Source organism: Macrotis lagotis, chromosome 5 (assembly GCF_037893015.1).
Source record: "Macrotis lagotis isolate mMagLag1 chromosome 5, bilby.v1.9.chrom.fasta, whole genome shotgun sequence".
Taxonomy (NCBI): Eukaryota; Metazoa; Chordata; class Mammalia; order Peramelemorphia; family Peramelidae; genus Macrotis; species Macrotis lagotis.
The window spans coordinates 73,745,538-73,759,654 of record NC_133662.1 but is presented as its reverse complement, the minus strand read 5'-3'; positions in this window follow the sequence as shown (position 1 = coordinate 73,759,654).

Genomic DNA, 14,117 nt, shown 5'->3' with positions numbered 1-14,117 from the left:
TGTTCCTTCTGGTGGTATCATTTATCCTCACAAAAATCAGCAGAAGTAGTTTGACAAGTTCTTGAGAGACCATCCATTATAGCTGAGACACAGTACTACTCTAACAAGGAATCATTTACCACCAGAACTTGGCTCCTCTTCCAATGACTGAAAAGAGTGACACTTTTGTACACTTGTCCTCATTTCATGGAGGACAAGAAGATACTTTTTTTTCCTCTTAGAGTATTCACTATGATCCTTTATGAAAAATTCAAACATAATTCTAAAGCTTCATGCTATCTTTTTTTCCCCCTCTTCCCTTTCTATTGCATATTCTTCCACCTTCTCAACAGAGGTTTGCCCTCCCCTTTTCTTTGGGTTCTTCTTGTTCTTTCTTCTTTTTTTAAAAAGGGCTTCATCCATCCTTTCTAGGAATACTCATTCTCTTTGATCAAATTGAAGCATTCTCTCAATTTTTTTCTCTCTAGAACAGATATGATCAACATTTTATGATATCCTTTGACAGTCTGGTGAAGCCTTAGAATAATCCTTTTCTGTGAATAAAATACATAGGAAACAAATTATAATTAAAAATAAAGATGCATTTTTTCCAACCCAACTTCTTGAGTCCCCTGAATTATCTACACAGACTCATGGACCTTAGCTTTGAAACTCAATTCTAGGGGGGGGCGGGGAACTGGTATCTGATTCATATACACATAGTTTAAATGGACTCTGGAAGAAACACAATTATTCAATATTTGCAGATCATTGAAATATTTCCTTTGCTCTCCCAAGCTTGATTTAACCAGGATCCTAAGTACTCTGCAGCACTTTTTTCTAATGCATGAAGCTAATGTTTGCAGTTAGATTGCTAGAACACCAGAGGCTCCCAGTCAAGGGTTTATTTTATGAATTTTTTTTTCTTTTCTTCTTGCCTTTTCCTGGATTCTGCTTAATGAAATTCCTTAGCTCTGCAAAATACAGGTTTTTGCTAATACTCTAATTCAAAAGTATTTGTACTCATTATCTGCAAGAACATCTCAAGGAAATCAAACTTCTCTCATTATTTCCTTCAAGCTTGATTGAAGATGGAAAGAGCTAGTGGTTTCTGAGTAGGTGGGAGAAGGAAGAGGATCAGAGGTGGGATAAAGCATATTATTAAATTGGGACCCTCATAATATTACGATACTCTAGTATTATTTGTGCCCTAATAAAAAGATCAGTAGGATTTTTTTTTCAGGCTGCTAAATGTTATACTTTGACCACTGAAGAATGAGACATAATTCATTTTAATCCTCAATTATAGCAGACACAAAATGTCAGTTCTTAATTTCAGTGAAGCTATTTCGAAACAATCCATTTTGGGGTGCAGAGTGGGAGTTTTAGGTTTCATGGATCCCTATTGTTTAAAAATAATCTAATAAAATCCTCTCACTTTATTAACTGTAATAATTTAATAATTCGTAAAGTACTGATTTTCATATTTGGCTAGTTACATTGCAGCAGTATTGATTAAAGTTGTTTTAATTAAATCCCAGTTTAATATCCAGGGCTTTTTGTAAGTAACAGTCCTCTTCAGCATGAATTTTAATTGAAGAACCCAGCGAACAACAGAGCTCTATGTTTTACTTGCAGCTGTCTCCAGTGAGACTGAGCCTACAACAGAGTAGGAACTTGTTTGAGTAGGCGATCGCACTCATGCAATTATTTAATTTACAATAATTTCCTGTAGATAATATTTACTAGTTTAATTATTTGGTAATTGCAGAATCAGAAGATGATACAGAACAATGACTTGATAAAAATCTGATTAGATAAATTAACACTGGACACAATCTTAAACTAATAATATATAACTACGTGGCTAAAATAATAAACAAGTTGAATGCTAATCTTCCTTTCAGGGGTTCCAACCTGTGGTTTTCCTAGGTATGCAGGAGGAGAAACCCTTCTTTTATGTTCTTGATTTCCCTTCCTTTTTCTCCTTAGTTTCTCCTCACTTCCGTGACTATTAACCCAGGAACCTATGTATCTGCCACCCAAAGGCTCTTTTATCTGGTGTTTAAAAGTTAGGTTTAACAAATCCCCAAGTGGGAAATCCAAATATGTGAGGAAACTCTCCTGTTGTAGGGGCCATGTCCATCTCATTTTCTCTGCTATACTTCTAGTCAAACTACAACTCACATTGTGAGGTTTAGAATGATGAACCTACAGAGTATTTGGGCTGGAAGGATACTTAGAAATGATCTAATTCGATCCTCTCTTTTAAAGAAACCATGGTTCAAAGAGGTGCAGCTAGAGAAAAATAAGTCTGAGGTCCAGAACAGCATTCTTCCATAGCATTACACTGAAAAAAAGCCAAAGACAGATAGAAAGGGAAGGGAGAGGGAGAGAGAGAGAGAGAGAGAGAGAGAGAGAGAGAGAGAGAGAGAGAGAGAGAGAGAGAGAGAGAGAGAGAGAATGTATTTCAGATGGCTGTTTTCTGTATTATTTCAAATCTCTTATAATCATAATTAACCATTAATTCCTTATATGCATATGGAAAATTCAAGGTTTCTTAGTAGATTAGATAAAAGGAGTCTGAAATCATTCAAACAACAACCCCTTGTTCCCTGTTGTAAAGAAGGTACCTGGTGGGGTAGAGGGGATAGGGAGTAGCTATTACACTTTATAAAGGGCTGTGAAATCTGAATATTAATCACATATTAAAAATTCTTAATTTAAAAATTTCTAGGATCATTTACATGGGGAAGTGAGCATTCTTTCTTCTGAGCAATACATAAGAACTGATATTTATTAATAAGTTGTCAAAGAGATGCCACTAGTGGAACTAATACCATAGATTTTCTTATATTTTCTCCAAGTGTTTTTGTGACTTCCTAAGTCACAAATAAAAGAATAAAAGGAAAAAGAATTTGACTTTCCTTCTGAGTTTCCTTTGGACACTTTCTATCTGGCAGACTGCTGCTTGCAAATAAGTTAGGGGACTTCTTGCAAATGTATGAAACCAGTGAAACCCAGGAATTTGATTCAGATATGATTTCACTATAAATAGAACTTTCTGCACTTGAAATCCTGTTTGTTTTATGTAACTACAATTCTTTTGCCTAATTTTTATTCTTTTTTTGTAATTTTTTTTTGCAAGGCAATGGGGTTAAGTGACTTGCCCAAGGTCACACAGCTAGAATTATTAAGTGTCTGAGGTCAGATTTGAACTCAGGTACTCCTGACTCTAGGGCCAGTGCTCTATCCACTGTACTACCTATCTTCCCCTAATTTTTATTCTTTAAAATATTTTAAAAGAGATTAAAATAGTTTATTAATATTTTAATAATTATCAATATTTTAATTAATTTTTTAATTAGAATATTTTTACTCTCTTAGGGCAGTTAGAAGGTACAGTGGATAGAGTGCTGGGCCTGGAATCAGGAAGACATTCTCCTTAGTTCAAATCTGGCCTCAGATCTTTGCTAGAGTTGTGTGACCCTGGACAAGTCATGTAACCCTATTTACTTTAGTTTCCTTATCTGTAAAATGAACTGGATAAGGAAATGATAAACCACTCCCATATCTTTGCCAAGAAAACACTAAATAGGGTCATGAAGAGTCAGATAAGACTGAAAATCAATTATTTTTAGCAATCTTTTCTTTTAAAATTTTGAATTCAATTAACAACAACATTGTGAATTGATCCACCTTGACAGATGCAGCTCCTCTCAGTAGTTAAGAGATCTAGGACAACCCTGGGAGATTTGTAATGGACAATTTTATCCACATCCAGAGGAAGCAAAAACAAAACAAAACAAAACCAAAAATCCTACAGAATCTGAACAAACACCACATTTCGCTTTTAAAAAATTTCTCTTGTTTTTCTTTCCTATCTCATGGTTTTCTTTCTTTTTGTTTAGTCCTAATTCCTCATACAAAAAATGACTAATCTCTAAATATGTTAAACACAATATACAATATTCATCAGACTATTCGCAGTTCAGGGGAGGGGGATGGGAAGAGAGGTGGAAGGAAATTATGTGACTTATAAATATGCATGTGGATGAATGTTGAAAAACTTTCATAACATGTAATTGGAAAAATAAAATAAAATAGCAATTGGGAAAAATTTTGAGTTCAGTTCTCTTTCCTCCTCCTGCTGAGAAGGCAAGCAATATATTAATTATATAAGTGAAATTATTATATTGTAACATTAATCATATTTTTAAAAAGCAAGAAAAATGAAGAGAGTGAGAAAATTATACATCAATTTGTATTCGAAGTTTATCAGTTCTTTGTGGAAATGTACATTTTTTTCATCACAAATTCTTTTAGATTATATAGGATAATTATATTGATCAGAGGAAGTCTTTCACAATTGATCATCATTACAATAGTGTTATTACTGTGCACAAAGATCTCCCACTTTTTCTCACTCACTTTGCCTATAGATCTTGTCAATTTTTTTTTAAATCACACCCTTGTCATTTTGGAACACAATATTACACCAAGATCATAAGCTACAACTTGTTCAGCCATTCCCTAACTGAAAGTATTCCCTTGTTTTCCAATTCTTTGCCACCACAAAAAGATCTACCAAAAAATATTTTTCTGCACTTTTGTCCTTTTTCTTCTTCTTTGATCTCTTTGGATAAGACCTAGTAGTAGTATTGCTGGATCAAGGGTATGCACAGTTTTATAATTCTTTGGACATCATTCCAAAAAGTGTACAGAATGGTTGGATCAGTAGTCCAATAAGTAGTTCAATAAGTGTATCTGCTTTTCCTTCATCTTCTCTAGCAGCTGTCATTTTTAATAGGTGTAACATGGCACCTCCAACTTGTTTTAATTTGCATTTTCCTCAGTGGTAATTTAGACATTTTTTTCACATGACTATAGACTTTTTGATTCCTTCTGTTTATGTCTTTTGACCATTTATCAGTTGAATATTATTGTTTAAAAATTTGACTAAGTTCTATACACAATAAACATTTAAGAAATAAAGCCTTTATCAGAGAAACTTTCCATAAAAAATTTTGATATTCCTTCATTATTTAATGGTATCCTTTATCCTACTATAGTTTCCCTGATTATCTCTTTTAATTAAATTAATTTAACTTTAACCTCTTTTGCATTATCAGGGATCAATATCACTGTTCTTGCCTTTTTTTTAACTTAAATTGAAGCATATTAAATTCTGCTCCAATCCTTTATTGAGTGTCTTTGAGTATGAGTATCTTTCTCTTTCAAGTGTATATCTTATAAATAATAAAATGTGTGATTCTGGTTTCTAATCCATTCTGTTATCTGCATCCATTTTACTGGTTAACTCATCCCATTCATATTCACAGTTTTGACTCCTAACTGGATATTTCCTTTCATTGCATTTTTGTTTTGTTTTTTTATTCTGTCCCTCTCCAAAAGTCCATTTTGCCTGTAATCACTGCCTCCCTTAATTTGCCTAATTATTCTTAAGTTGATTTGAAATGAGTTTATAATGTCCTTAGTCATTGAATAATTCTTAGTAATACAGGCATGGATTCCATTCAATTTTTCAAATTTGTTGCAATTTAAATTTCATTCATATGATTTTGAATTTCAGAATCTTATACGCAATTTGCTAAAGACAGAATGGGACATCAAGGGTTGCCTACGGTTAAGATTTGAAATGATACACAAAAGCCCTTCAAATGTCTTTTTTGGACCTGAAATGGCTCTCTAAAAAATTTATGCCATTAGAATTTTTACTGCATTAAGGCATTTATTGTGTCTAGATGTCATGTGTTGCCCTAATATTGGTGATAATTATATTTATGGCATTAGCTAGATTGATTTATCAGAGTAGCTGTCACCTAATGGGACTTGAGGGAGTAAGACCCAAAGCAAATATGTTTTGATCGGGGGAGAAAGAGTAGAGGAAAGGTTTGGGAAGACCAGGAATACTTGACAGTGCCTGGGGCAGGAAAGGGGCATGGACAACCAGGATGTTGAGTCATAAAGTTTGAGGGTCTTTATTAACTGAGAGGCAGAAAAGAGCAAGAGAGAAAAAAATCCTTTAAGATCATCTATTTTTTCCAAGATCAAAGTGCAATCAGGGAACTCACCCTAAAAACTTTTACACCTTAGAAAATATTTCCATGAAAAAGGTAAACAAAATATTTTAAATGATTTTGGAAAGGTAACCCTTATCTGTTGATTAGTAGACCTTTAAATTATTTTAAAATCATAATAGTTAAAATTTATTTGGGATGATACTACAATAAAAACTTCTTTGAATGATTGGTTGTGTTAACAGTAGCATGAAATCATTTCAGTGCTATATTTAAAACTAGAAATGATTGCATCAGAGATACTAAAACATTCGGCAATCTTGGAGGAAAAACACTTGGCACCAATTTTTCATATACTAATTAGATCTAGACTTTCACAATTAAATTATCCACAGTTTGATTCAGTGTCTCTATACTTAATGACAAAGTTATATGAAGGAAAAGTTAAATATTGGAAAAGTCTTACCTAACTTTAAGATTGCCCTGAAAGGAAACTATGAGTCATACAGTACTTACATTAGCAAATAAAGCTACAATGCATGTCTGCTCCCCGTGGATTTTAATTTTCAGGAACCATAAACAGCAAGTAATGAGAATTTGAGTAAATGGATCACTATAAAGTTGAAGGCAAGACTGATCTTGCCTTAGGAAAAAAGCTGTGAATGACATTGGTCCTATGGCCTGAGGAACCCCAAGAACTACCAGCAGTCACCATAAAAAAGTCTAATTTGACCCTCTAGCTTTCTCTGCATCCCTGTCTGAACCTTTTAGCTGTGCATACATTGTATCTATGTACAGAATAGAAGTTGTCTCACAACCATATCATTGCTCACTAGAAGGGAAAGGATAAAAGAGAAATTTTTAGGCAAAATTGTGAAGTAGGCTTTGTTATCTTTATCCCTAGCTTCCCTTTTCTGTGTTTTTCCAACCACTTTCTCTGCCTTCTACCTGCCAGAAACTCATTTCTCTCATGTGGTACTATCACAAGTTCTTCCTCCTTTTCAAGGAAGATTGATTTTTCTGTTTGAGCTTTCTAAGTTATCTTCTTGCTCGTTAATTTCTTTGATGACCTCTCTTTCATATATATACATGTATATATACACACATATATATGTATATATATGTATACAGATATATAAAATATACATATGCACATATATAATGGTAGATATATATTTAAGTATATATATATATATATATATATATATATATATATATATATATATGTATGTATGTATGTATGTAAATTCAGTCTCCCCTTTTCCACTGGCTCTCTTAAGCTTTGCCCACAAACACATTTAGGCCTCTTCTGTTGCCCCAAAAGAAACTTTCCATTGTTCCTTCTGGCTCCAAGTTACTATCTTTTCTATCAAGCAATCAGTCAGCAAACTAACATGACTACCACTCTATTCAAACCCTCATCATCTCACACCTAGATTATTGTAATAGCCTTTTGGTGGATCTGCCTACCTCCAGTGTCTCCCCATTCCAATTCATCTTCCATTCATCACTAAAATGATTTTCCTAAAGCATGTTACTGCCCTACACAAAAATAAACCAGTAGCTCCATACTACCCTCCAAGATCACACACAAAATCCTTGGTTAGGCCTTCAAAATCCTTTATAAACTAGCTTCCTACCCCCATCCCCATTTTTTTAGTCTTCTCACACATTATTCCAAGGCACAGTCTCCTGGCTATTCTGAAAACAAGACATTTCATTTCTCAGTTCCAGGCATCTTCTCTGACTCCTCCAGATGTCCTATCTTCTCTTCTCCATATCTTCCATGTTTAATATGCTCTCCCTTCTCAACTATGCCAATTGACTTCCCTGGCTTCCTTCTAGTTCCAACTAGAATCCATCTTTTACAAGAGTTTCCCAACAATTCAATTCGTGTGCCTGCTCTCTATAATTATTTCTTATTTATTTTGTATGTAGCTTGTTGATATATGCTTGTTTGGGGGCAGCTAGGTGGCATAGTGGATAAAGCACCGGCCCTGGAGTCAGGAGTATCTGGGTTCAATCCGGTCTCAGACACTTAATAATTGCCTAGCCATGTGGCCTTGGGCAAGCCAATTAACCCTGTTTGCCTTGCAAAAACCTAAAAAAAATGAAAAAGAAAAAAAAAAGAAAAAAGATATATGCTTGTTTGCATTTTGTCTCCTTCATTATATAGCAAGTTCCTTGAGGACAGGGATTATCTTTTTTTTTTTTGTAACTCCATAACTTAGTCCAGTTCCTGACATCTATTAAACATTAATAAATATTGATTGATTGAAGCATCTACTCTGTAACAGTCACTGGAATGAGCACTGAAAAAGATATAAAAGTGAGACAGTCCCTGATAGCAAGGAGCTTAGTTTTACTTTGGGTATATAAAATGCTCACAGATAAGTCAATAAGTATCAGATTTTATTTTTGATAAAGCAGACTTGTGATTTCATTGGTGGTATTGTTGTTATGTGTCCTTGGTTCTAAGATACTTATACTGCTTTCCATCTTTTCCTACCAAGTCAGACAGACATCTCTACAATTTAGACTTTAAAAATTGCCTTGAGAGGTTAAGCAATTTATCTGCTTGGTTTGGTTTGTTCTTGTCCTTTGTTATTGAAGAAGACTGAAACAAAACCACTAAGTTAGAGACAAGTTATAGTGTGTCTGACTGTAGCTGATCAGATCAATATGAGCTTGGAATGCTCTACCACAGGATGGGCACACTTAGTCTATGTGAACATCTGGGGTGTTTAAACGAACTTTCCTCATGTGTCCTTTAGGCTACTTCAATTCTGCCTTGCTCATAAAGCACAGCACCCTAGCTGATAAGGACACGACATGCTGGCAGTCCTGTGCCAATGTCTCCCATGTTGCACAATCAATTCCAAAGTTCTTTTTTTTTTTCAAAAAAATATTTTTCCAATTTCATGCAAAGACAGTTTTCAACATTCATCCTTTCGCAAGTTTTGAAATTGCACATTTTTCCACCATCTCCCTTCCTTCCCCCTTTCCCATGGTCTTTTCAAGTTGAAGAATTTACTGCTATGATCATTCTCAGTGAAGGCATTAGATAACATGGCTGAAAATATCATGTTAAAAAGCATGGGATCATGGATACACCTTTGTTCCATTCCACTAGTGCCTGGGAAAGGTTAGAAGTGAACCTTATTAGGAAAGATAGTTACTGGGAAAGATAACTTTCTCCTTTCAAGAGAAATGAGAAGAGGACTTCTGATGGTTGCACCTGGACCTCTTAACATCCACCCTCAGTCACCAGTTCTGTTGTTTCCTTCAAAAAAAACCAGAAGCATCATCCACTATCCAGAACCCAGGCAAGCATAACATGAACATGATGAAATTGACATTCAATACTAAACATCAGAAACTTCTCTGAGCAACCAAATTTTGACTAATTTTTCATAAGCCCTCATGACTGATAGTATCAAAGGCCTTGGTCAGATCTACAGACATTATATACATACTTCTGTTTCGTTCCTGGCATTTTTCCTGGAGTTTGCAGGAAGAAAACACCATATCAACTGTTCTGGGTCTTTTCTGATGTCACACTGACTCTCAACTAGGTGATTTTCTTCCAGGTGAAGGATCAGTCTATTAAGGAGTATTCTGGTAAGAATCTTGCCAGTAGTGACTAAGAGAGAAACAACTCTGTCTCTGATTGTCATGGGAAAATCCATTCTCTTTATTTTTATAGAGATAGATTCCTAGGGGCTAACCTACTCATGTCACATAACATGGAAAATTTGGAACACGGAAATCTTGGAAAATTTCATGCAGCTTTTGTATGAGTCATGGTCCCCCTACCTTATAAATCTTGGGAACAGAATCTGCACCAGGTGCTTTGCCACATGAAAGACTAATGGCATTCATTTTCTTTAGTTGGAACTTCACTAGGGATAGAATGACTTCAACTTGAGGTAAATGGTCAATGGATTCTGCATTGATTGAAGACAGTTTGTTAAGCACACTTTGGAAGTGTTCAGCCTATTTCTCTAGCATCATGTTCCTATCAACCACAGAAGCAACTTATCTAGGGACACACAGGTAGTATATTTTAGAGGCAGAACTAGAACTCAGGTCTAACTCTAAATGAAGTCTGTTTCTTCCATTATGCTGCTTCTTATGGGTCATAGATAGGATATCTAGGAAATAAATAGTGATTTGGGAGAAGGCAGAAGGAAGGACATTAACTGGGAGAACACTTTGAGGCTTGTAGTACTTCAGTTAATCTTTGAGGGGAGGCAAGTAGGTGGCTCAGTGGATAGCTGGGCCTGAAGTCTGGAAGACCTGGAAGACCAATAATCTAGTTCAAATCCACTTTCAGACATATTCATTAGTTGTGTAACTGTGAGCAAGTCAGTTAACTCTGATTGCCTTAATCCACTGGAAAAGGAAATTGCAATCCATTCTAATATCTTTGCCATGAAAGTCCCAGGGACAATACTGGCGAGCCAGAATCCATAGCATTATGAAGAGTTGGGCAAGACCGAACAACTTAACAACAACAACAAAACGAAGAAGGGATTCTAAGAGTTATCAAGGTCACACAGGTATTTAATAACAGAGGGGTATCCAAAATTAATCCTCTGACACCAAATTCAACATTTCCTCCTGTTTTGTATTTAACTCTTTATTCAATCTCTTTTAAAGAAAATTCTTCTTACTTTAATATAATTTGTCCTGGTTTTGTTGGGGGAGACAGCAGAAATGGTATCTCAGTAGCTGTGATTTGAGATAAATAATTTATCTCTTAAGAATCAAGAACCTGGGAATAACCTTTGGGAGGCATTAGATGCTGGATGTTAAGAGGCCCAGGTGCAACAAATAGAAGTCACCTTTTCATTTCTCTTGAAAGGAGAGTCATCTTTCCCAGTGAATATCTTTCCTAGAAAAGCTTACTTCTAACCTTTTGAGTGTAATATTCCCTCTTAAGAGTTAACATTCCAGGGGTGGCTAGGTGGTGCAGTGGATAGAACACCAGACCTGGAGTCAGGGGTACCTGGTTTCAAATTTGGCCTCAGACACTTAATAATTACCTAGCTGTGTGGCCCTGGCCAAGCCACTTAACCCCATTGCCTTGAAAAACTTAAAAAAAAAGAGTTAACATTCCTAATGAAGTCCTCTCAGGGTTAAAAATCATTAAAACAAAGACAGACTATTACTCTTAGACTATTCTTAGAAGGAGAGAGACCTTACATTCCCATTCAGACACCCTCGCGATTCTGCTAGGGAGTAAAACAGTGAACTGTTTCCAGAAAGACCTGGCATTGATTCTGCTACGGAGGGAAATAGTGGAATATTTCCAGAGAAGAGACTTTGCAGTCTTAGCCACCTGTTTGATAATGGACTGTGAGAACAATAGCCTGTCTTTTCTTATTTGGTAAGTGCTAGTAGAGTACCTTAGAAGACCTTGCATCCTCAGACATTAATTCATTTAACAGAAGGTCATTAGGAATCTTCTGATACCCTTGCCATCTGGATGGTGAGGTCATATTTTATGAAAACCTTCTCTTTGTTGCTGGGTAGATTTTTTTTTGTGTAAAGATTGCAACTCTGAAAACCTTAACCAATGATGTTTGAAGAGAGGGGTTAGGGAGGGGGGGGATTGTGCTAGACCATATAATCTTGCTTGACTGTCACCTCAGGGCAGCTCCTTGATCTTCACTACCTTTGTGAGACTTGGGGATGCCCTTTTCTCTAGAAAAGCCAAAAAATAAACATTCCTTTTTGCTCAGAGGAGTCTCTATATATTTTTTAGAATTGTAGCTTTGTATCTTACGCACTTTCTCAGTCAAAGCCGCTTTGTGTATTTTTCAATTCTACCTCCACATCTCTCTCATTTCTACTCTTCCTCTGACTCTTACTACAATCATCATAGTTCTAGACTGCAAATCTTCTTACCTACACTATTATAGTAAACCCCTAACTGGTCTCTCTGCATCAATTCTCTTGGCTCTGCAATCTAGTCTCCAAATGGTCTATGCCATTCTCCTTCCCAAGAAGCTTCAGTGATTCTCTATAGTTTCTAAAATAAAAATGCAAATGTTTCTGGACCTTCATAATCTGATTCCAGTTTACATTTCTCCCCTTAATACCCTATGTTCCAGACAAATTGGCCCATGTGCTGTTCTTTGTTTAGGACATTCTATCTCCCATCTTTATGTTTTGTTTGTTTTTTTGTTTTTTTTACTAGGCAATAGGGTTAAGTGACTTGCCCAAGGTCACACAGCTAGGCAATTATTAAGTGTCTGAGGTCCACATTTGAACTTAGATCTTCCTGATTCCAGTGTTCTTATCCACTGCACCACCTAGCTGCCCCTTCTTTGTGCTTTTTTTTTTTACTATTTGTCCCCAGGCATGAAATGCACTATCTTTATCTCTGCCTCTTAGAATTCCTGGTTTCCTTTAAAGACACAAATACTAAGTCTTAAGGCCTCTTCTAATCTCTTTCCTGCAGCTTTAGTCACCATTTTAAATTTACCTTTGTTAGGGACCCATAAAATTCTAGAAAACCCTAATTATATAAGTCACATCTTAGAGGCTGAAGTTCTATTGAACTAGGGAATTCTGAGAGTCAGTGTAGTAAGATGATTAGGTATTTGCATTGAGATTGACAGCAAATTGGTGAACTGCCAGTAATAGCGGAACCCAGTCCACTGCTGAAGATGGGGCAAGTCAGCCTAGAAACAGAGTGGGTCAAAGCTCTTGTGTTCCTAAAGAACTCTGATCATTGTAATGACCAACCATGATTCTAGAAGAATGATACCCATCTCTGACTAAGAAGTGATGGAATAATTATTGGAATGAAACATATTTTGGACATGGCCAATGTAAGAATTGTTTTTGAATAGCAGCCTTGTGGTGGCAAAGAATTGGAAATCAAGTAAATGTCCTTCAAATGGGGAATAGCTCAGCAAACTGTGGTATGTATGTCATGGAACACCATTGTTCTATTAGAAATCAGGAGGGATGGGAATTCAGGGAAGCTTGGAGGGATTTTCGTGAACTGATGCTGAGATGAGCAGAACCAGAAAAGCACTATACACCCTAACAGCAATCAGGGACAATTTGGGGCTGTCTGCAAAGGAGAATACCATCTGTATCCAGATAAAGAGCTGTGGAGTTTGAACAAAGACCAAGGACTATTACCTTTAATTTAGAAAAAAAAAAAAACCCTGATAACTTATTGTCTTATCTTGCTCTTTTTTTTTAGGTTTTTTTTTTGTAAGGCAAACGGGGTTAAGTGGCTTGCCCAAGGCCACACAGCTAGGTAATTTAGTGTCTGAGACCGGATTTGAACCCAGGTACTCCTGACTCCAGGTCCAGTGCTTTAGCCACTATGCCACCAAGCCACCCCTGATCTTGCTATCTCTTATACTTGATGTTTCTTCCTTAAGGATATGATTTATCTCTCATCATATTCAATCTGGATCAATGTATACCATGGAAACAATTAAAGACTGACAAATTGCCCTCTGTGGGGGTGGGGGAATGGAAGTAAGATCAGTGGAAAAATTGTAAAACTCATAATAAAATCTTTATTAAAAATGAGTTTTTGACTATGAATATTTGATGTTACTTGGGTTTTTTACTTATTATTTTTTCATGGGAGAGAATATAATGCTTACAATTAAAAAAATTGTTAAAGTGAAATTAAAAATATATGATTACATAAGTGAATAATTATATATATATACATATAATTACAAAAGTAAAAGGTAAAGTCTTCTACTAAGGAATTGTAATGATATAGTAATTTAAGGAAAAACAAGGTTTAGAAGAATCACTTTGGGAGTGATGAAAAGACAGAAATTAAAAAAGTGACAATGCAGTTACGTTTTTTTTCTTAAAGATTTTGAGTTTTACAATTTTTCCCCTGATCTTACTTCCCCTTCTCCCCCCCCCCCACAAAAGGCAATTTGCCAGTCTTTACATTGTTTCCATGGTATACATTGATCCAGATTGAATGTGATGAGAGAGAAAACATATCCTTAAGAAACTTCAAGTATAAGAGATAGCAAGATCAGACAATAAGATTTTTTTTTTTCTAAATTAAAGGTAATAGTCCTTGGTCTTTGTTCAAAC